The 21,759-nt window shown below is 44.5% G+C and overlaps 1 pseudogene; it reads right to left on the reverse strand.

The window, feature by feature from the left end:
• Positions 1–938: 938 nt before the first annotated feature.
• LOC123348656 overlaps positions 939–21,759 on the reverse strand; it is a 32,462-nt pseudogene continuing 11,641 nt past the window's right edge.

The raw sequence follows: 21,759 nt of genomic DNA on the forward strand, positions 1-21,759 counted from the left end.
CATGTTTCTCATGTATTTTTATTTTCTATAAGTTTTTGTGTCATTCGCTAATTGTCAATCAGTTAGTCCCTGAATGGCCTAGACAAACATCTGAGAGAGACAGAATGCTCAGTGCCACCTCCGAGTCCTGGCTCACCCCATCGAATAGCCCTTCTCCAGCCATGGCCATCCCTGAAGTTTCAGAGGAAGAAGTGAAAAAAAAGAAGCCCTCCTGGAATATGTTGATGTGGGGGGATCCCCTTCCTGACCTGTGCTGATGTCTTGCTGAAACCCTGAAGCATGACTGCTGGGAACAAAAGACAAACAATCAGAAGCATGCCCCTGTACTGCTGAGCCCTGCCCCCCACCATCACAAGAAATGCCATCCTACAGCCACACTCATAAATGTATCCATCTCCCTCATAAAAGTGATTAAGTTGTGTGTCCCTACAGATGTTATTAGAAGAATTTTTTCAGAAACTCAAACCCTCTGATGGTGAGAAACCTTCTAATTTCCATTTGAATTTGTTCATATCCAGTTATGCCCATTTGTTTTTATACGAACAAGGAGACAGAATTAGGAGGAGGAGCTCCCACATAACTTTTACCCATTGGTTAGGGTAGTCACCTGGGGTGGGGAAGATGAGCAGAAATGATTTAAACAGGGATCTGTCACCTCCCCTGTGCATGCCCCCACCACTGGAATAAGGGATATCTCTCTCAATTTCTCCCGTTTAAGTGCCTGTGTGTCTAGTACACCCCCGACCCCCACTCCCACCCACCCATTGGTTCCAAAGAAGCTCTGATGATAAGGCCATTTAACTTCAATCGATCTACACTGATTTATACCAGTCAAGGATTTGACCCAAAGTGTCGGTCAGCTACTTGAGCGGAGAATGTCCCAAACACTAGTTACCCACAAATCTATGCTCTCTGATTACAAAAAAAGAACATCTCTGCTACTTGGAAAACCAGAATTTCCCTAATATTTTCCCTACAGCTGTTTTCACCTCCTTGTTTTTCAGGCTGTAGATGATGGGGTTTAACATAGGGGTCAAGATGCTGTATTGGACTGAGACCATTTCATCCAGAAGCACAGAGGAGACTGAGCTGGGCTTTGTGTACTGGAAAAAACCTGTCAGATACAACAAACCAACCACAATCAGGTGGGAGCTGCAGGTGGAGAAGGTTTTTCGCCTGCCCTCCACAGAGGGTATTCTCAGGATGGTGGCAATAACATGAATGTAGGAGATCAGGGTGAAGAGGAAGGAGCTTGATCCAAATATCACAGCGGAAGTGAGAAGCACCACTTGATTGGTGAGGGTCTCAGTGCAGGACAGTTGTAATAGACGAGGGAGCTCACAGTTGAAATGGCGGATTTGATTGGGCCCACAGAAATGCAACCTGAGGGCAAAAATGGTGTTAAGCAGAGCATAGAAGAATCCGATGGTCCATGCACCACTCACCAGATGAACACAGATCCCTTTCCTCATTATCTCCATGTAATGCAATGGGTCACAGATGGCAGCATAGCGGTCATATGCCATGGCTGAGAGAATGAAAAGTTCTGCAGAACCTGAGAGGATGATGAAGAACATCTGGGAAAGGCAGCCATTGACAGAAATAGTTTTGTGCTCTGCTAGGAAGTTCATCAGCATTTTAGGCACCGTGACTGAGGAATAGCAGATATCAGTGAAGGATAAATGGAAGAGGAAGAAGTACATGGGGGTGTGAAGGTGAGAATCAGCTCTTATCACTACCATGATCAGTATGTTCCCAAGCAGAGTAACCAGGTAAATAACTAAAAACACCAGGAAGAGGAAAATCTGCATCTGTTGGTCACTGGAAAGTCCCAGGAGAATAAATTCAGTCACTGTGGTTTGATTTTCCATTGATATTTATTCAAGAAAATTGTGACCTGTAAGAACACAAATAAACAAACAAATAAATAAACAAAAGCCATGAAATTAACAATTTCATAAAATTGAATTGAAATGGCTTGTGCAGATAATCTGATCAATAGGATGAATGTAACACAAGCCCTATTCCAGTATATAAATCATTATTTTTTTAAATTGACAAAATGTATAGAAAGAGATAGCAATATGCTAGTTGGAATTTGTGAGTTTTAGATTGACAATGATTTAGGCACCTATCTCTACTTTAAGTACCCAAATCCTCAATCAGGGCCAAAAGTAAGGAGCTATTGGAGAAAGGGAACTGGATACTGGGTCTCCTAGATTTGGGGTGAGGGCCTCAAACACTGGGCTACTAAATTATCCACTCTTTTCCTGTTTCTCTATGTCCTGATGACTTTTTAATCTATCCCTCTAACATATAGAGAGATACAGCTTTTTCCCTCCAGCTGGGGATCTGGCCGCTTTACTCCGATGGAGCTAAGGCTGATTCACACTCACAGGGGATCTGGCCAATTCTATAAGAAGTACTTCTTTGTCTGTTATCTGTAGTAATTTTTTTGAGTACTAAGTATCTATAGTATCTTCATGAATTCATCATCATCATCAACCCCTTGAGACTTTGAAATAGTGATTTGGGACCCAGCCTGGTATAGGTTGACAACCCAACCAAATACAGAGGATACAGACAAATTGATAAATATTATTAATGACGTAGGGAGGGCTTGAGAAGAGTTTACAACATAATCCAAGAGCAAACTAGATTAAAAATGTGTGAGAATTATTTTTAAAAAGTACAATAGAGGAATACATAGAAAAATCAAAGAAAAAATAGATGAGGTGCTGTAATTAAGAGAACTGAAAAGTGGAAGGCCCATGGGATGCATGAACTCTGGCTGTAATGCCTTACTTTTCTAAGGAAGCTTGTTTGCTTTCCAATTACCCTGCACTTAAATGTGTGTCTTCCCCTAGCCATATCTCAATCTCTTCAGGTCACTAGCTGGGCTTGAACCCTCGGTGTACAGCACTGAGAATTTGCACCTCCACATCCTGAGCTAAAGGAGGATTTCTAAAAGAACTAGCCCACCAAATTCAAGCTACAACAGAAAAAAACCCACAAGAGCTTGTCTAGCATTCAAGCCCAGGCTCTTTCAGACCCTAAGCAAGGTTCACATTCCTAGGCCAACAAGGCACCTACTACAGCACATCCTCCCCCGACTGCTTATTTGAACAGTTTAACAAATGTTTGAAGGCTGGATTCCCGAGATAGATAGTGACAGCGGCAACTCTGCTCAAACCAAAAAAGAGGCTGCAGTGATCCCATGAATTACAGACTAACCATATGTTTTTCAACTATATAGAAATTTCTATCAACAATTCTGGCAAAGAAGATGTGGGTGGAGAGTGCCAGCTCACAATTGAATGCTGCCTCCTGAGCAAAAAGGCAGGACAGTAAACCTGAAAGGTACAAGGGAACACCTCAAGCTGAACAGGAGGATCACAGAAGATACAAAACAAAGAAATAAAAGAATTAGCGATTGAGTGGGTAGGCTACCGGAGAGCATACAACAGCGTTCCACAATCATGGATCACAGAGGCACTGAAAATGCCTAAAGTTCATTCAAAGATCATTTTCTTTCTACAGCAATTTATGTTAAACTGGAATACTCAATTCTATCAGAAAGGGACTCTTATTGATGAGATCCAAATTAAAAAAGTAATCTTTGAAGGGTATCTTTGAAGTCTCGGGGAAGGAGAACATCCAACTGGAGCAGAAGGAAATAATCCCATAGTGGGGACCCTCCTTGCAGATGATGTTGTGGTATCCTCTCACACTAAGGATACTTCTCTGGGGGAGGGAACCTCAGTTATTAGGAAGAGATAGGTATTAGTAATGGGCGATTCGGTAATTAGAAACATAGATAGCTGGGTTTGCAGTGATGGGGAGAACCGTGTAGTGACTTGCCTGCCTGGTGCGAAGGTTACAGATCTCTCAAGACATCTAGATAGGCTTATGTGTAATGCTGGGGAGGAGCCAGTGGTTGTGGTACATGTAGGTACCAATGACATAGGGAAGGATAGGAGAGAGGTCCTGGAGGCCAAATTTAGGCTGCTAGGTAAGAGGTTGAAGTCCAGGACCTTCATGGTAGAATTCTCTGAAATGCTTCCACATGCAGGGCCAGTTAGACAGGCAGAACTGCCGGGTCTCAATGTGTGGCTGAGATGATGGTGTAGGAAGGAGGGGTTTAGATTTATTAGGAACTGGGGAAATGTTGGGGAAAGGGAGAGCTTATACAGGAAGGATCATAGAATCATAGAATCATAGAACTTAAGATCAGAAGTGACCATTACGATCATCTAGTCTGACCTCCTGCAAGATGCAGGCCACAAAAGCTGACCCACCCACTCCTGAAATAATTCTCTCCCTTGACTCAGCTGTTGAAGTCCCCAAATCCTGATTTAAAGACTTCAAGTAGCAGATAATCCTCCAGCAAGCGACCCCTGCCCCATGCTGCGGAGGAAGGCGAAAAACCTCCAGGGCCACTGCCAATCTACCCTGGAGGAAAATTCCTTCCCGACCCCAAATATGGCGATCAGCTGAACCCCGAGCATGCGGGCAAGACTCTCCAGCCAGACACTCAGGAAAAAGACTTTCAATATCCCAACATTGACCCTCGGTACTAATTACCAGTGGTCGCACGTTATTGACCTATTGACTAAATCACGTTATCCTATCAAACCATTCCCTCCATAAACTTATCAAGCTTAATCTTAAAGCCAGAGAGGTCCTTCGCTCCCACTGTTTCCCTCGGTAGGCTGTTCCAGAATTTCACTCCCCTGATGGTTAGAAACCTTCGTCTAATTTCAAGCCTAAACTTCCCGACTGCCAATTTATATCCATTTGTTCTCGTGTCCACATTAGTACTGAGCTGAAATAATTCCTCTCCCTCCCTGGTATTTATCCCTCTGATATATTTAAAGAGAGCAATCATATCTCTTCTCAACCTTCTTTTGGTTAAGGAAAACAAACCGAGCTCCTCAAGTCTCCTTTCATACGACAGGCTTTCCATTCCTCGGATCATTCTAGTGGCCCTTCTTTGTACCCGTTCCAGTTTGAATTCATCCTTCTTAAACATGGGAGACCAAAACTGCACACAGTACTCCAAATGAGGTCTCACCAACGCCTTGTATAACGGGACTAGCACCTCCTTATCTCTACTAGAAATACCTCGCCTAATGCATCCCAAGACCGCATTAGCTTTTTTAACGGCCACATCACATTGCCGACTCATAGTCATCCTGCAATCAACCAGGACTCCGAGGTCCTTCTCCTCTTCCGTTACTTCCAACTGGTGCGTCCCCAGCTTATAACTAAAATTCCTGTTAGTCATCCCTAAATGCATAACCTTACACTTCTCACTATTGAATTTCATCCTATTACTGTTACTAATACTCCAGATGGGCTCCACCTAAACCAAAATGGAATCAGATTGCTGGCACTTAAAATTAAAAAGGCCATAGAGCAGTTTTTAAACTAAAGGCTGGGGGAAAGCAACAGGTGAGGAGGAGTATGTGGTTCAGACAGAGACATGCCTTAGGGGAGGATCTATTAATGGAAATTCTCTGTGTCCTAGTAAGGAGGAAAGGATGGAAGGTAGGATCTGATGAGAAACAGTCAAATGAAAAAAAGTCCCATTCAATTACATCATGTACTGGGAGACAGCTAAAAAGTGACAAGTTTTTAAAGTGCTTATACCAATGCTAGAATTCTAAATAATAACATGGGTGAACTAGAGTGTCTCATATTAAATGAGGATATTGATATAATAGGCATGACAGAAACTTGGTGGAATGAGGAAAATCAATGGGACACAGTAATACCAGAATACAAAATATATCAGAAGGACAGAACAGGTCGTGCTGGTGGAGGAGTGGCACTATATGTGAAAGAAAGCATAGGCTCAAATGAAGTAAAAATCTTAAATGAACTAAACTGTACCATAGAATCTCTATGGAAAGTAATTCCATGCTCGAGTAATAAGAATATAGCAGTAGGGAGATACTACCGACCACCTGACAAGGATGGTGATAGCGACTGTGAAATGCTTAGGGAGATTAGAGAGGCTATTAAAAATCAATAATACTGAGGGATTTCAACTATCCCCATATTGACTGGGTACATGTCACCTCAGGGCGGGATGCAGAGATAGTTTCTTTACACCTTAAATGACTAGTCCTGGAACCCACAAGATGAGAGGCAATTCTTGATTAGTCATTAGTGGAGCACAGGATCTAGTCCAAGAGGTGAAAATACCTGGTCTGCTTGGTAATAGTGACCATAATATAATTAAATTTAACATCCCTGTGGCCGGGAACCAAAAAAGTGCCACCGTGGCTAAACAACAAAGTATAAGAAGCAGTGAGAGGCAAAAAGGCACCTTTAAAAAGTGGAAGTTAAATCCTATTGAGGGAATGAGAAAGGAGCATAAACTCTGGCAAATGAAGTGTAAAATTATAATTAGGAAAACCAAAAAAGAATTTGAAGAACAGCTAGCCAAAGAATCAGAAATTAATAGCAAAAAAAATGTTAAGTACATCAGAAGCAGGAAGCCTGCTAAACAAACAGTGAGGCCACTGGACGATCAAGATGCTAAAGGAGCACTCAAGGACAATAAGGCCATTGCGGAGAAACTAAATGAATTCTTTGCATTGGTCTTCATGGTTGAGGATGTGAGGGAGGTTCCCAAACCTGAGCCATTCATAGTAGTAAGTCACCAGGACCAGATGGTATTCACCCAAGAGTTCTGAAGGAACTCAAATGTGAAATTGCAGAACTACTAACTGTAATCTGAAACCTATTATTTAAATCAGCTTCTGTACCAAATGACTGATGAATAATTAATGAGATACCAATTGTTAAAAACGACTCCAGAGGTGACCCTGGCAATTACAGGCCGGTAAGCCTCACTTCAGTACTAGGCAAACTGGTTGAAACTATAGTAAAGAACAAAATTGTCAGACACATAGATGAACATAATTTGTCGGGGAAGAGTCAACATGGTTTTTGTAAAGGGAAATCATGCCTCACCAATCTACTCAAATTCTTTGAAGGGTTCAACAAGTATGTGGACAAGGGGGATCCAGTGGATATAGTGTATTTAGATTTTCAGAAAGCCTTTGACGAGGTCCCTCACCAAAGGCTCTTAAACAAAGTAAGCTGTCATGGGATAAGAGGGAAGATTGGTAGCTGGCTCTCATGGATTGGTAACTGGGTAAAAGATAGGAAACAAAGAAAAGGAATAAATGGTCAGTTTTCAGAATGGAGAGAGGTAAATAGTGGTGTCTGGAATAGGGGTAAACAGTGAGGTGGCAAAATGTGCAGATGATACAAAACTACTCAAGGTAGTTAAGTCCCAGGCATACCATGAAGAGGTACAAAAGAATCTCTCAAAACTGGGTGACCTTGCAACAAAATGGCAGATGAAATTCCTATGTTGATAAATGCAAAGTAATGCACCTTGGAAAACATAATCCCGACTATACACATAAAATGCTGGGGTCTAAATTAGCTGTTACCACTCAAGAAAGAGATCTTGGAGTCACTGTAGATAGTTCTCTGAAAACATTCACTCAATGTGCAGCAGCAGTCAAAAAAGAAACTAGAAAGTTGGGAATCATTAAGAAAGGGACAGATAATAAGACAGAAAATATCATTTTGCCTCTATATAAATCCATGGTCTGCCCCCATCTTGAATACTGCATGCAGATGTGATCACCCCATATTAAAAAAGATTGGAAAAGGTTCAGAAAAGGGCAACAAAAATGATTAGGGGTATGGATCGGCTTCTGTATGAGGAGAGATTAATATGACTGGCACTTTTCAGCTTGGAAAAGAGATGACGAAGAGGGGATATGATTGACATCTATAAAATCGTGACTGGTGTGGAGAAAGTAAATAAGGCAGTGTTATTTACTCCTTCTCCTAACACAGGAAATGAAATTAATAGGCAGCAGGTTTAAAGCAAACAAAAGGAAGTATTTTTTTCACACAACGCAGTCAGCCTGTAGAACTCCTTGCCAGAGGATGTTGTGAAGGCCAAGACAGTAACAGGGTTCAAAGAAGAACTAGATAAGTTCATGGAGGATAGGTCCATCAATGGCTATTAGCCAGGATGAGCAGGGATGGTGTTCCTAGCCTCTGTTTGCCAGAAGCTGGGAATGGGTGACAAGGCATAGATCACTTGATGATTACCTGTTCTTTTCATTCCCACTGGGGCACCTGGCATTAGCCACTGTCGGAAGACAGGATACTGAGCTGGTTGGACCTTTGGTCTGACCCAATATGGCCATTCTTATGTTCTTATTAATTAGCGCCATTGCCGTTTGTGGTATCTATGCTGCCGTAGACACGGAAGCTCTGTGAGATAAATTGTGGTCATCATATCAGCAAAGAGCAACAACCAGTTAACCATTTGTTAGACATGGATGGACTAAAAGGAGATACAGAGATGGATGACATGTAACAAAGTTTGGTGAAGATATAAAACTCTGGAGTGGCTTGGTTAACTGTGTGTTGGCATCTGTATTAGATGGACAGACTGGTACAATCAGATGGCATACAAGTTAATGAAGGGACTCTCAAGATATCTCTCAGCATGATCCTTACAAATACCTTGGAATTAAGGAACTGTCAGAGCTATAACATAACAAAGTCAAAGAATAAGTTAAAGAAGAACATTAGATCAATAGCAACTATTCTAAGGACAAAATTCCAGGCTAAGAATTTGATCCAAGCCACTAATATGAGGGTGGTGCCTGTAGTACGCTACATTGCTGGGGTGACCAAGTGGAATCACGGGGAAAAGTAAAAATTTGGCCTCTAACAAGATAGCCGCTGGTAATGCAGGGTATTGAATATCAAGCAAGATATGGACAGGGCATGTGATGGTGGAAAAAGTCTATCTGTGGAAGGAGAAAGTGATAATGAAGAATACAACATCAAAATATATGAAAAGTCAGACAGAGTAAAAAATCATCTGGTGGAGATAACAATCAATGACTGAGAGTGTATTCCAGCCCCCAAAACAGCGAAAGAAAGTAGAAAGAAATCCCCACAGAAAGACACCACAATTTTCAACAGAAATGAATGCACACACAGTGGTGGTGAGAGATCAAACCTATTAGTGAGAGAACATTAACAGTCTCATGGCTTCTAGAAGGATATTTGAGCAGAGAGAAAGAGATACTCAATATGAGTGCATAAGAGAAGTCCTTAAGGCTTAATTATATAGAAGTAAGACTGACCAACAAAAACTGCCCCCTGAATTGCAGAATGCATTCAGAAAAGAAAGACAGTTGAGCCTCGCTGAGAGAGACTATATGCACAGACACAGGAGGCCATCAAGTTCCTGAATTAGAATCTCTGTTGAAGTATGGATTTAAACAAACTGTGCATTATTACCACCACCAAGTCAAAAGTGCTCTAGAGAACAAAGAGTCTAAGATTTTTTGGGATCTGGCAATTGTCACAGACTGAGTGGTGTAGAAAAACAGGCCAAGCATGTTAACTGATATCTCCATACCAGCAGACACCATTATAAAAAGAATCAAGAACAGATACTAAAGTATGAAGAACACTTCCACAAAGTAGAACGATTATTGAAAACTAGAACAAAGAGTATCCCAGCAATTACTGGAATACTTAAAGTGATCCCTAAGGGTATCGCTGAGCAGCTGAAGAACACATTAGGAGTGCAAGACATCATGGTCAGTGACTTCCAGCAAACAGAACTCTCAGGCACTGTGAGAATGTCAGGGAAAATCAAAGGAAAATGAGTGCATTTCAGCATCTAATATGCAGGAATTCTGCGGAGGGGTTAAGAAAATTCCTGATTATCGAAACCTACACAGCAGGTGCTGGGCAGGATTTACTGGTGACTCATGGGGATAAATTTTGGATAGTAGCTTTCCCCTTTTTATACTTAAAGATCTTGTATATTGTGAAAGCTATTTGTTTTTAAAAATCCCCCTTATGTAATACCGAGGAATAATAATACTGAACATAACAGATGAATGTGCCCAGCAAATACTGTCTAGGTATGATGACATGATTTGAAACAAAGGTGTCGGATTGAAAGTTAATGAGAGTTTTGTTCCTATATCAGTTACAGTAACTCCTTGCTTAACATTGTAGTTCGTTCCTGAAAAATGCTACAGTACGTGCCTTTGAAAATTCAATCCAATGGGACTTTGGACTCAGGGTCCTGCACATCTGAATTTCAGGCTGTTCGTATATAAGAGAATCTCTCCTGCCCTCATGGAAGTGAGCAGCTACTTAGACATTGATTTTGAGTGGAAATGGGAAATAAGCTAATGTTCTGTCAAAAGTCAAATCTATGTTTAATCCTGTAGTCTCCCAGACAGAACCTAAAACTTATATCCATTATCAGTTTATCAGACAAATGCCTGAGCAAAGATGGACCTTTTCCTGGAACCTAAATGATAACACAGGCAGAGAATGCCCTGCCCCTAACACACACACACACGCTCCAAAACCAGAAACTACTTCTATCACACACTCATTGAACCCAGTTTTCTCAGGGATACCTTGAGAGAGAGAGAGAGAGAGTTGTGCAACTTAAGTAGTCAATGCAACTCTGCACAGAGACCGATTCCTAGATAATGGGGGGCGGGGGGGGGGGGCAGAATCTGGTCCTTTGGAATCAAAAGGATAATAAACGGTTAAAATGAATAAAAATATGAATCAGCTCACCAGCCTCTGAAAAGTGGATCATAATTATGATGAGAACTCCCAACCTGTGATTTTCTCTTTTTGTTTTTTAGTCTATCTACTTACTTATTGATTTTTCTGTCCAATTTATCTATCTGCCCCGGGACACAGCTTCTAAGGACGTTCCATACTCTTTACCAGTAACAATGAGACCCTTCAGGGTGTGCAGGCTTATCAGCGGGAATGGAGCAAAGACCCTTTTCTTAGCTGACTCCAAGACTAAGAGCTGTTTAAATGCTGTATTGTTCCCCTGGGACAAGATCCCTGGAGTTCACGCTCTAACACAAGCTACCAGTAACACTGTGCTGGGTCAGCTCTTAAGCAACAGTGTGTGGTTCATAAAAATGAGAGCACTGTGGCTTTGACTCTCAAAGAGCCCAAGTGATTTAGGTATCCAATCTAAGGGACAGTCAATAAAAAGGCATATGTTTGGGCTCAGATTTTCAAAGCAGCAGGAGTCAGACACCCAAATAACAAATCATTTCATCTCCTTCAGACTCCCGTGAAAATGATAATGTATGAAAATGTATGAAAAGCCATAATGTATGATCACCACAGGAGGGCAGCAGAGGTGAAAGCATAGGAAATGGCAATCCATCCTTAAACTGCACCAATGGATGGACACACAGATTAAGGAATCAGAAAGGAGTAAATAGATTATAAAATGGAAGGGAAAAGTAAGGGGTTAGACAAAAGAGCAGCTATATTGTATAGAGCTAGGGATCTTAGCCAGGTTATTCATTTCCGTTTTATAAGAGGGGTGCAAACCTTTTGCATTATCACCATACGCTCTGATGTTTTCCTCAGGTCCTCTGGAATTGGGTGTAGTTGGTCTGTCGTCTCTCCAAGTGAGGAAACATCATCCACATATTTAAGATCCAGTAAAGTTGAATATTTATATTTTTCACCCTCTACTTGGGCCTCAATCAGCCTTGTCATCAGCGAGTGCATTAGAACACTGATGTCTGTTAGTCTATAAGGGGCCACAGGATTCTTTGCTGCTTTCATACAACCTGTGGAACTCATGGCCAGCGGATGTTGTGAAGGCCAAGACTACAACAAGGTTAAAAAAAGAATAGATACATTTATGTAGGATAGGTCCATCAATGGCTATTAGCCAGGATGTGCAGAGCTGATGTCCCTAACCTCTGTTTGCCAGGACCTGAGAATGGGTGACAGGGGATGGATTGCTTGATGATTATCTGTTCTGTTCAGACTGGATTAGATGGAACTTTGGTCTGACCCAGTATGGCCAGTCTTATCCTCTTATGTTCTCCCGAGTGAGTGCCCTAGTCACTGAGATACAGAATCATTCTCACTCATGCCCAGTGGTTGGCCTTCAGCTAGCCACCAGGTTTTGAATAATTGGCATCCTGTCTCCTGTAGTAATGATGGCTTTGAGCTGCATATTCCCTTTCTGTCCTTCCAAAGAGATTGTCCATTTTTTTCATGATTTTATATCTGTTACAACTCACTTGTACTAATATCCACCAAGATGACTTTCTGTCTTTCATAGTGTCTGCCTTTACAGGTGTGGTCCATTTCTATCAACCCTGGCTTCCTACTATAAGAGCATCTTGAGCATCCGAAGGATCTCTTCACCTCAGAGAAGAGGAAAGCCTTCTAAACCTGGTTATCACACCTTCAGGTTATTTCTATTTTTAATGGGACTCTCATTGTCTGAGGCCACTGTAGAAAACAACTCACCAGATTTAAACACAATCTTCTCTATGCCCTATATAGTAATAACTCCCATGTCCAACCACCTCATCTACAGTTTGAGGAACAAGGAGGTCAAAGATGCCCTGGGAAAGGTTGGAAGCAAAGTGTTGACTTTCCTAAATAAGAGAAATATTCAATAAGGTGACACAAGTGGCTGGAATCAGAGAGGATTGAGCACCAGCACTGAGGCGCCACTCCACCAGCCATCCCACAAACTGCTCTGCCAGCTGCTCAGCAATATATCTTCAGTCCATCCTACTACTTAACACAACACTCAGTGATTTCAATTCTTAGTAATTTTAGCATGCTAGTGATTTCAGCTTGTAGTAGGGAAGCCTCAGTGCTGGTGCACCATTGGCCAAAAGTGAATTCAGCTCAGCAGTCTGTAACTAGACTCCTAAGAGAACCAAAATTAGCTCTGATATTCCATAGTGGAGAGAGGAGGCAATGCAAATGGTGTTTCAGGCCCTCAAAAGGGAGGGGTGCATACCATCAGGTACAAATGCCTCTCTCTAGCCTCTCTTAATTTACTGGGTTTTGGAACCCTTGTCCCTTGTCTAGCGAGTGCTACTTAGTTGATGGCAAGACCCTCTGTCATAAAACAGTCCCACTGTCCTTGATTCACATAATCAGGGTAACAACATTTTATTCTTCCTGCCCCAATAACAGAGAAACTGGGGATTCCACAGCAGCCAAAGTGACCAATTGGGCTGCTGTGGGCTCATGCTAGGCGGGATGGGTGTGCCTATGCAAACAAGATCGGCCCCTGAAGTTCTTTTCCACAACTCGCCACAATTCACCACCAGATGTCAGAGTAGAGCTCATCCTGATTCTGCTTAAATCCTCCCCCCAGCTGAGAATTTGTCGTCCGGAGAAATCACACTCCCTATTATACCAACTCACTGGTTCCCTCCAAAGGGCCTCAGATAGCCCACTTTAGCTTCCACAGGCATGTGTGCTAAATTTATTGGCTACTCACTAATCACCCCAGGTCCATCACAAGTTAACCATTTTATTGGTCTTATTACCCTGTCTCGTCTATTGAGAATCTCTGTTGCCGTGGTAGGGGGGACATCCTCTTGAGTGACGGATGGTGAGGTTTCCTTTGAGGGTTCCTCGGCTACTGGCATAGGCCCCTGCATTTCTAGTTCTAACAGCGGAGGGTCCAAGGTGCCCAGGTCATCCTCCACCTGTATGTCTCCACTGTCCAATAACCTGTGTGTGTCATCACACACGTGTCCCATCAGTGGCACAGGGGTGTCAGAAATGGGCCTAAATACTAGCGCCATGGGGTTTAGGGCAGAGGAGAGGGAGCTCTGTTTTGGTTCAGCTGATCAAGACTGAAATATTGTCTCCATTACAGGATACACCATGGTTGTGTCCTTCTCCTCAGACTCACTCTCGAATGTGCTGCATAGGGGTAGGTTAGCTGCAGGGGGTCGGCTGTCCATGTTGGATGGTGGCTTTCGTCTAGCACCTTTGTTCTGCCCGGTTGCCCTGTTGTGGCCCACCTCATAAGGGGTGCCTACCAATTCCCCCAAAGGGAGCAAAAGGTTTTTATGCACTGTCTTTATTTGCCCTGGACCCTCTTCAGGTTTGATCTTGTAGACCGGCAGGCATCCCAGCTTTTCCATCACCAAGTAAGGTATTGCCTTCCATCTGTCAGCTATCTTGTGTTTGCCAGCAATACCCAAATTTTGCAGCAGGACTCTGTCCCCTGGCTGGAGCTCCTGCAAATGTACCCTAGCATCATATCAATGTTTGTTGTGGTCTGCATTCTTCCAAGCTGCAGATGTAGCTAAGTGATAAGCATCCCACAGCTTTTCTCTTAGTCGGGATACATATTGCTGATGAGTTTCATAGCTATCTCCATCCTCTGATATACCAAAGCACAAGTCTATGGGTAATCTTGGTTCTCGCCCAAACATCAAGAGATATGGCGTGACTCCTGTAGCATCGTTCTTTGTGGTGTTGTAGGCATGCACCAGAAATGCGACATGTTGGCTCTAGGTTGCCTTCTGCTCTGGTCGCAAAGTCCCCAACATATCTAATAGGGTTCAGTTGGAGTTCTCTGGCTGAGGATCATCTTGTGGGTGATAAGCTGTTGTCCTAGACTTTTTAATTCCTGCTAGCCTCAGCACCTCCTTCAGAAGGTGACTCTCAAAGTTCTGCCCCCTGATCCAAGTGTATCTGGGCTGGGAATCCATAAACTGAGAAATATTTTCCCATAGTACTCGAGCGACAGTGGTGGCCCTCTGATCACGTGTGGGATATGCCTGTGCATACCACGCGAAATGGTCACTATTAGAATGTTCCAAACATTCCTCTTGTCTACTTCTAAAGACAAGAAATCAATGCAAACCAGTTCCAAGAGTTGGTTGCTGGTGATGTTCTTGAGATATGCAGCCCTCGTGGGCAGAGTTTTCCTTTGAACACATCGAGCGCAAGTCTCACATTTCCTGTGAACATCTTCAGCCATCCAGGGCCAATAGAACCTACTATGAATAAGTTCCAGAGTCCTCTCCATCCCTAAATATCCAAAGTCATCATTCAGTGCCCTCATGACCAGGGCTCTGTACTCTTTTGGCAGCACAAGTTGTGCTCATTGCTTTTGTAAACGGTCAATGATCATTCAGTGTAGCACTCCCCAAATCAGTTTTAGTTTGGGCCATTCTCTCAATAGTAATTTACCCTCCGGATTAGATGGGACAACCACAGCTGGGTTTCACCCCTACCTTTTGGCAAGTAGTATATAACAAATGTCAATATCTTGCAGCTAGGTTTTTTGCCAGTCAGTTGCATTGAGCATGGGCAATGGAGATTGGTCCAATGCAATATAGTTCACTGAAGCAGAAGGCAGATATTCAGGGGGCAGGCCCAAAGCTTCTGCAACACATCCATGAAGGCTCTCATGGGCCTCTGGCTCTCAGTGACTCACACTGCAAATAGCTCACTCCATCTGTGGGTATTACAGCAACTTCTGGTGTCTGTGGATGCCTGGACATTGCATCTGCATCTACATTGCTTCTCCCTGATTGGTACTGAATGCTGAAGTCATAGCTAGCCAAAGCGGCCACCCATCTTTGCCCTGTAGCATCCAGCTTAGTACTTGTTAACACATACGTCAGTGGGTTGTTGTCTGTCCACACCTGAACTGAGCACCATAAAGTAGTCTAGAAATTTCTCAGTGATGGCCCATTTCAAAGACAAGAACTCCAGCTTGTGGGTGGGATAGCGAGTTTCACTATCAGACAGCCCTCGGCTGGCAAAGGCTACAGGTTTATGTTTGCCTTCCACTTCCTGGTACAGGACTGCTCCCAGACCCTTCAAACTGACATCAGTATGCAGGGTAAACGGCTTGCTTGGGTCAGCAAAGACTAGGTTGGGAGCATGACTTAGGCAAGTAATGATTTCTCGAAAAGCCCTTTCACATCTCTCATCCAACTGTGGCCCAAATGGTTCAAGTGGCCATAGTGTCTCTGTACAGGAGGCTTTGGGGACCTCCCCTTATTCTTGGTCTTAGATTTGTTCTTGCTGGACTGGTATCCCCTGGTAAAATCATTCAGAGGTTTTACAATCGTAGCATAGTTCTTCACAAATCTGCGGTAGTAGCCACTAAACCCAAGAAAGGTCTTGAGTTCTCTGCAGTTACTTGGACACGGCCATGTAGTGACTGCTTCTATTTTATTGGGATCAGTACTCACACCCTCTTGGGATACAATGTGACCCACATACTTCACTGAGGTTCTGCAGAACTGGCATTTGTCAGTTGAAAGCTTCAAACCATAAACTTCCAACCTATCAAGCACTTTAAGAAGTCTTTCTTCATGCTCCTCCAAGGTTCTTCCAGACACAATCAGGTCATCCAAATAAACTAACACTTGCAGTAAATTCATGTCTCCCACGGCTTTCTCCATAAGATATTGAAATGTGGCATGTGCTCCAGAAATCCCATGGGGCATATGTTCGAACTGATAAAACCCTAATGGGCAGATGAAGGCTGTCTTCTCCTTATATTCTTCTCCCAAAGGGATCTGGTAGTATTCACTCTGAAGAGCCAACACAGAGAACCACTGGCTTCCCAGCAAACAGTCTCAGGCATCTTGGACTTGGGGCATAGTGTACTGGTCAACCACAGTATGGCTGTTTAGGGTGCAGTAGTCAATACGCATCCGGATTTTCCCATTCATTTTACGGACCACCACAATGGGTGAGGCGGATGGACTGCAGGACTCTGTAATGATGCCATTCGCAGCCAGCTCCTGAAGATGTTGTCACACATCTTCCATCCCGGACGAGCCCCCCAAAATGTAACCCTTCTGCCTGTCTGAGTTGGCAGCAACAAGGGCTGGGTTCAGTATCTAGGAGTTTAATTTCAATAACACAACGCAAAACCGGCTCGAGCCCCCACCCAGTGACCTGGGACAATTACATACCACCCCCTGGGCAACTCTAGGAGGCAATACTTCCCCTCTTGCAAGCACGGAGTCTGAGCGTGGCAAAATGCTTTTAATAAAGGAGGGAAACAATGCGGCATTATGTTGAGGAAACACCACAAACAGGATTCATAACACAAACCATGAGCAAAAGACCCACCCTCAAGTAAGTTTGGCAGTGTCCTTTTCTCCTCAGGGTCTTAAGTCCAGCAACCCCCAAATCACCCAAAAGTCCAACAACCCCAAAGTCTCTGTCCCTGGTCAGTGCAGCCCCAGAGTTCAAAAGTTTATCTGCAGAGTTTTACCTCCCAGCCTGGGTGGAAATGGGGAGGTGCGGGGGTGTTAAGGGGCACCTTACGTGGTCCGAGGCCGACTGCCCTGCCTCTCCATGGGGTTCTGCTACAGCCTTCACCAAGAGCCACTCCACCAGCCGCTCTGCTCCACCTTGAGCCGCTACAGCTGTTCCACAAACTTTGAAGTGACTAGCCATAATATATATAATTACCAGATGAAGGCAACATGGCCAGCCAACCTTAAACTTTACTAATAAATGGATACGCAGGTTTGGGAATGGGAAAAGGAGTAAATAGACTGTATATTACGGAAGTAAATAATAGGAGTTGAGACAAAAATTTTCAGATGAACAGTTTATTTAAAAAAAAATAAAGAAAGTTTTGGTCACCCCCAAATTATCCATGATTTTAACACATATTTTTCTGAAATTTTTCAAGCAGAAGAAAAATATTGGGCTAAATTCACAAAATAGCATGAGGAAGAGGAGTCCCTCTGCTGCTGCTATTTCTTGCTATTTTAGTTCATTGGTTAGGCCACACTCCTTCCAGACTGAACACAATATTTTTTTCCCCCTGTCTACCTGTTGGAGGGCAATGATTTGAAATGAGATCTCCCATTGTTCAGGAAAGTGCCTCAATCTCTGGGCTATAACATATTCTGGGGTATTGAAGCTGTTCCACATTCTATAAATAATTAAATAAAATACTTGATTGACCACGGACTTGAACCTCCAACCTGGCAAAGGAATCCACTAACTGTGAGCTATCATATAATTTTACTGAAGCTTTCTTCCCCTATGACTATTCAAGTATTTTCTATAAAGTGGAAAAGATTCAATAGGAGACCTTGAGAAAACTCCACTCCTGTATACTCACAGCCCAGTGGTTGGGGCCCTGAGCATAGCAGTCAAAGGTTCAGTCCCTGCTCTACATGAGGTAGAAGGAGGAATTGAACACAGGTCTATCAGAACACCAGTAAGTAACAGTGGGATAATGGTCAAAAGAAGGAGCACTACCTCTTCTTTCAGACACTTTCATCAACCAGGAACCATTGATTTGGCTCTAACTCATTACGTGCTTCTAGAAATGCCTCTTGCACTTTCCATTTCACGAGGAAAAATGTTGTAGTTTGTAATATAGGAGAAACACTGATGGTGCGCTCTCAAGCAACTTGAGTTTTTTCTTCCTTCTTCTATTGTTCATTTTAAGGCCCACAACAGAAAAGTATGATTGTGATATGCGTGCGTAAAGCAACAGAGGCTGGGATTTTCAAAAGGGACCTAAGGGATTTAGGTACCCAACTTGCATTGAAATGCAGTTTTCACTCAGTCAGTGGGAGTTTTCCTGGGACTAGGGTCTGAGTAAAATCTGAGACTAAGCCCAAAGATTTGACTATTAAGAAGTATGTTGGGTATGAGTCTTGCACATGAAGGCTTGTCAGTCAAGGAAGAAACCAACATCTATTGTCCAGCATAGCTGATCTCAAATGGTGATTCATTGTCCTCCAAAGGTCTATGGGCCAGATTTTTAAAGGTCTTTAGGTGACTGAAGACACATACAAATACCTAGAAGTGCCTAGCTAACAATCATTTCAAAACGACTTATGTACCTGGATGCTATTGAAAATCCCAGTAAGCATCTACCTGGCTCTTTAGATGCCTAAATATCTTCATTAATCTGGCTTTGTGGGAATCCATTTTTGTCTTTCTCCTTCTGTCTCTTTGTCAGTCCTTGGTGAGGGCTGCTAAGTGGCCCTTAACCAGCCATCTGACACCTTTCGGCCCATCCTCCTCCTCCTCCAGACCCATTCTGAGTTCACACGTTCCACCTGTCAGAGTTGCTGGTGGGAAGGTGTCAATTGTTCAGTCCCTGGGGCTCCAGTTGTTTCTCTGAATGCTCCACTGAAATGGGTCAGTTCCAGATGGTCCCTAAAGACCTATTCCTATCTAGGGTTGCCAGGTGTCCTATTTTCATCTGGAACCCTGACTGGGCCATTAAAAGTCTGGTTGGTGGTGTAGGCAGGCTCCCTACCTGGGTCCACGTGATTCTGGGAAGCTGCTAGCATCTCCCTATGGCTCCTAGGTGGAGTGACAGCCACAGGGGCTCTGCACTCTGCCCCTGTCTCCGGCACAAGCTCAGTGTTCCCATTGGCCAGGAACTGCAGTCAGTGGGAGCTGAGGGGGTGGTGCTGGCATGTGTGGGCAGCATGCAGAGCCATATGGTCGCTCCTCTGCTTAGGCGCCAGAGGGAGATGCCTCTGGTTCCTGGGAGCCCCCTGAGGTAAATGCCATCCGGAGCCCACACCCCAAACCCCCTCCTGTACCCCAAGCACCTGCCCCAGCCCTGAGCCCCCTCCTGCACTCCAAACCGTAGCCCCACCCCAGAGCCCACACCCCCATCTATAGCCCTCACCCCACCCTACCCCAGCCTGGATCCCCCTCCTGCACCCTGAACCCCTCATAGTTGGCCCCACCCCAGAGTCTGCACCCCCAGCCCAGACCCCCTCCCACACCCCAACCCCCTGCCTGAGCCTGAAGCCCCCTTCCAAACCCCAAACCTCTGCCGCAGCCTGGATCCCTCTCCTGCACCCTAAACCCCTCATCTCCAGCCCCATCCCAGAACTGGCAGCAGGAGCCCTCACCCCCTTTTGCACTCCCAACCCTCTGCCAGAGCCTGGTGAAAAGGAGCAAGTGAGCGAGGGCGGAGGAGAGTGAGGGGTGGTGGTGGAGTGAGTGGGAGCGTGGCCTTGGAGAAGGGGTGGGGCAGGGGTGTTTGGTTCTCTGCAAATAGAAAGTTGGCAACCCTATTCCTACCACCCAGACAGTTACATGATACAAGCACCTCCTGTCTCCTGCTCAGCCCCAAGAGCACTTTAACCCTTTTGAACCCACTGAGTACCCATCCCTAGCAGTGGGGGATTACTGCACCATGCCTAGGTCCCTCGGCCAAATTGGGGGCCCTGGCCAGGTTCTCCAGAATCTGGCCCCTCCACCCTACTCCTCGTCTTCCCCCTGAGGCCCCACCTCCTGGCCAGGCTGGAAGCCTGAGCCCATCTGTAGTTGTGAGCACGTTTCCGCCCCCTCCCCCAGGGGCAGAGAGCTGGCCCAGCCACTTGCTGGAGCCGCGCTCTCCTGCCCCCGTTCCCCCCTCAATTGCACCAAGCCACTGGTCAGAACCCCTCTCTCCATCCCTCCCACCTCTCCACATGGAGCTGCTGGCCATAGCCCCGCTCCCCACCCTTCCCCGCCACGTGGAGCTGCTGGCCAGAGCCCCTCTTTCCCCCGCTTCCCCAGCCCCATGCAGAGCTGTTTGTGGGAGCTCCTCTCTCCCCCCCACATTGTGTGGAGCTACTGACTTGAACCCCTCTTTCCCCACCACGGAGGTGCAGACCAGAGCCCCACAGAGAGGGTCCAAGCCATTCCCTGACCCCCCTCCTCGCCCACGTGGGGCTGGTCCAAGCCCTGCCACTCCCACCCAGCCCCTTTTTGACAAAAGTGGATGTTAGCCTTGTTTGCTCTTGCCAACTAATGATCAGCTGGCAAAAGCAAAAGGGACACATGCCCACCTACACAGACAGTAAGAGCTGGTCTATACTACGAGGTTAGGTCAAATTTAGCCATGTTAGGTCGATTTTATAAGCAATGCGGCTACACAACCAACCTCATTCTGCTGACCTAAAGGACTCTTAAAATCTACTCCTCCCCGAGTAAAATCACCTTCTTGGGTTGTCAGCTTCCATGTCAGCGCCACTGGCTACCACAAAGCGCACTGGTGCTAAGGAACTCCCTTGAAAGGTTTCTTTTTTAGTTTGGACATCATTACTGAGAGTCCCTTCCTGCTAGAGTCAAGTGTTCCAATTTAACGCTGATTGCCGCAAAAAGGAAATGATCTTTGGAAGAACTCTGGGCCTTTTCTGTGTCTTGGTGATCCATGATTATGGAAAGCTGTTATATGCTTTACGGTAGCCTTCCCACACAATCACTAATTCTTTTATTTCTTTGTTTTGTATCCTCTGTGATCCTCCTGCTCAGCTTGAGATGGTCTTGTGTCCCTTTCAGGTTTAGCGTGCTGTCTTTTTGCTCAGGAGGCAGCATTCCATTCTGAGCTGGCACTATCCGCCCACATCTTCTTTGTCAGAATTGTTGATAGAAATTTCTACATAGTTGCTAAAGCCATGGTTAGTCTTTAATTCATTGGATCATTGCAGCCTTCTTTTTGTTTGGTATGAGAAGAGTTGTGCCTGTCACCATTCATCTCAGAAACCCAGTCTTCAAACATTTATTACGTTGTTCAAATAAACAGTCAGGGCGGGCTGTGCTGTGGTGGGTACCATGTTCACCAAGGAGTATAAACCTTGCTGAGGGTCAGAAAGATCCTAGGTTTGAATCTGTGATGTCATTGCTTTTTTCCCCTGTTATAGCTTGAAATCGGTGGGCTAGTTCTTTTGGAGTTCCTCCTTTAGCTAGGATGTGGAGTTGCAGGTCCTCAGTGCTGTATGCTGAGGCTTCAAGCCCAGCTGGTGACCTGAAGAGACTGTGGTTTGAGTAGGGGAAGACACACACATTTAAGTGCAGGTGTTTTCATTCATCTATTATGTCTTTTTCTGCATCTCTTCTTCTCTA

Source organism: Mauremys mutica, chromosome 13 (genome assembly GCF_020497125.1).
Source record: "Mauremys mutica isolate MM-2020 ecotype Southern chromosome 13, ASM2049712v1, whole genome shotgun sequence".
Taxonomy (NCBI): Eukaryota; Metazoa; Chordata; order Testudines; family Geoemydidae; genus Mauremys; species Mauremys mutica.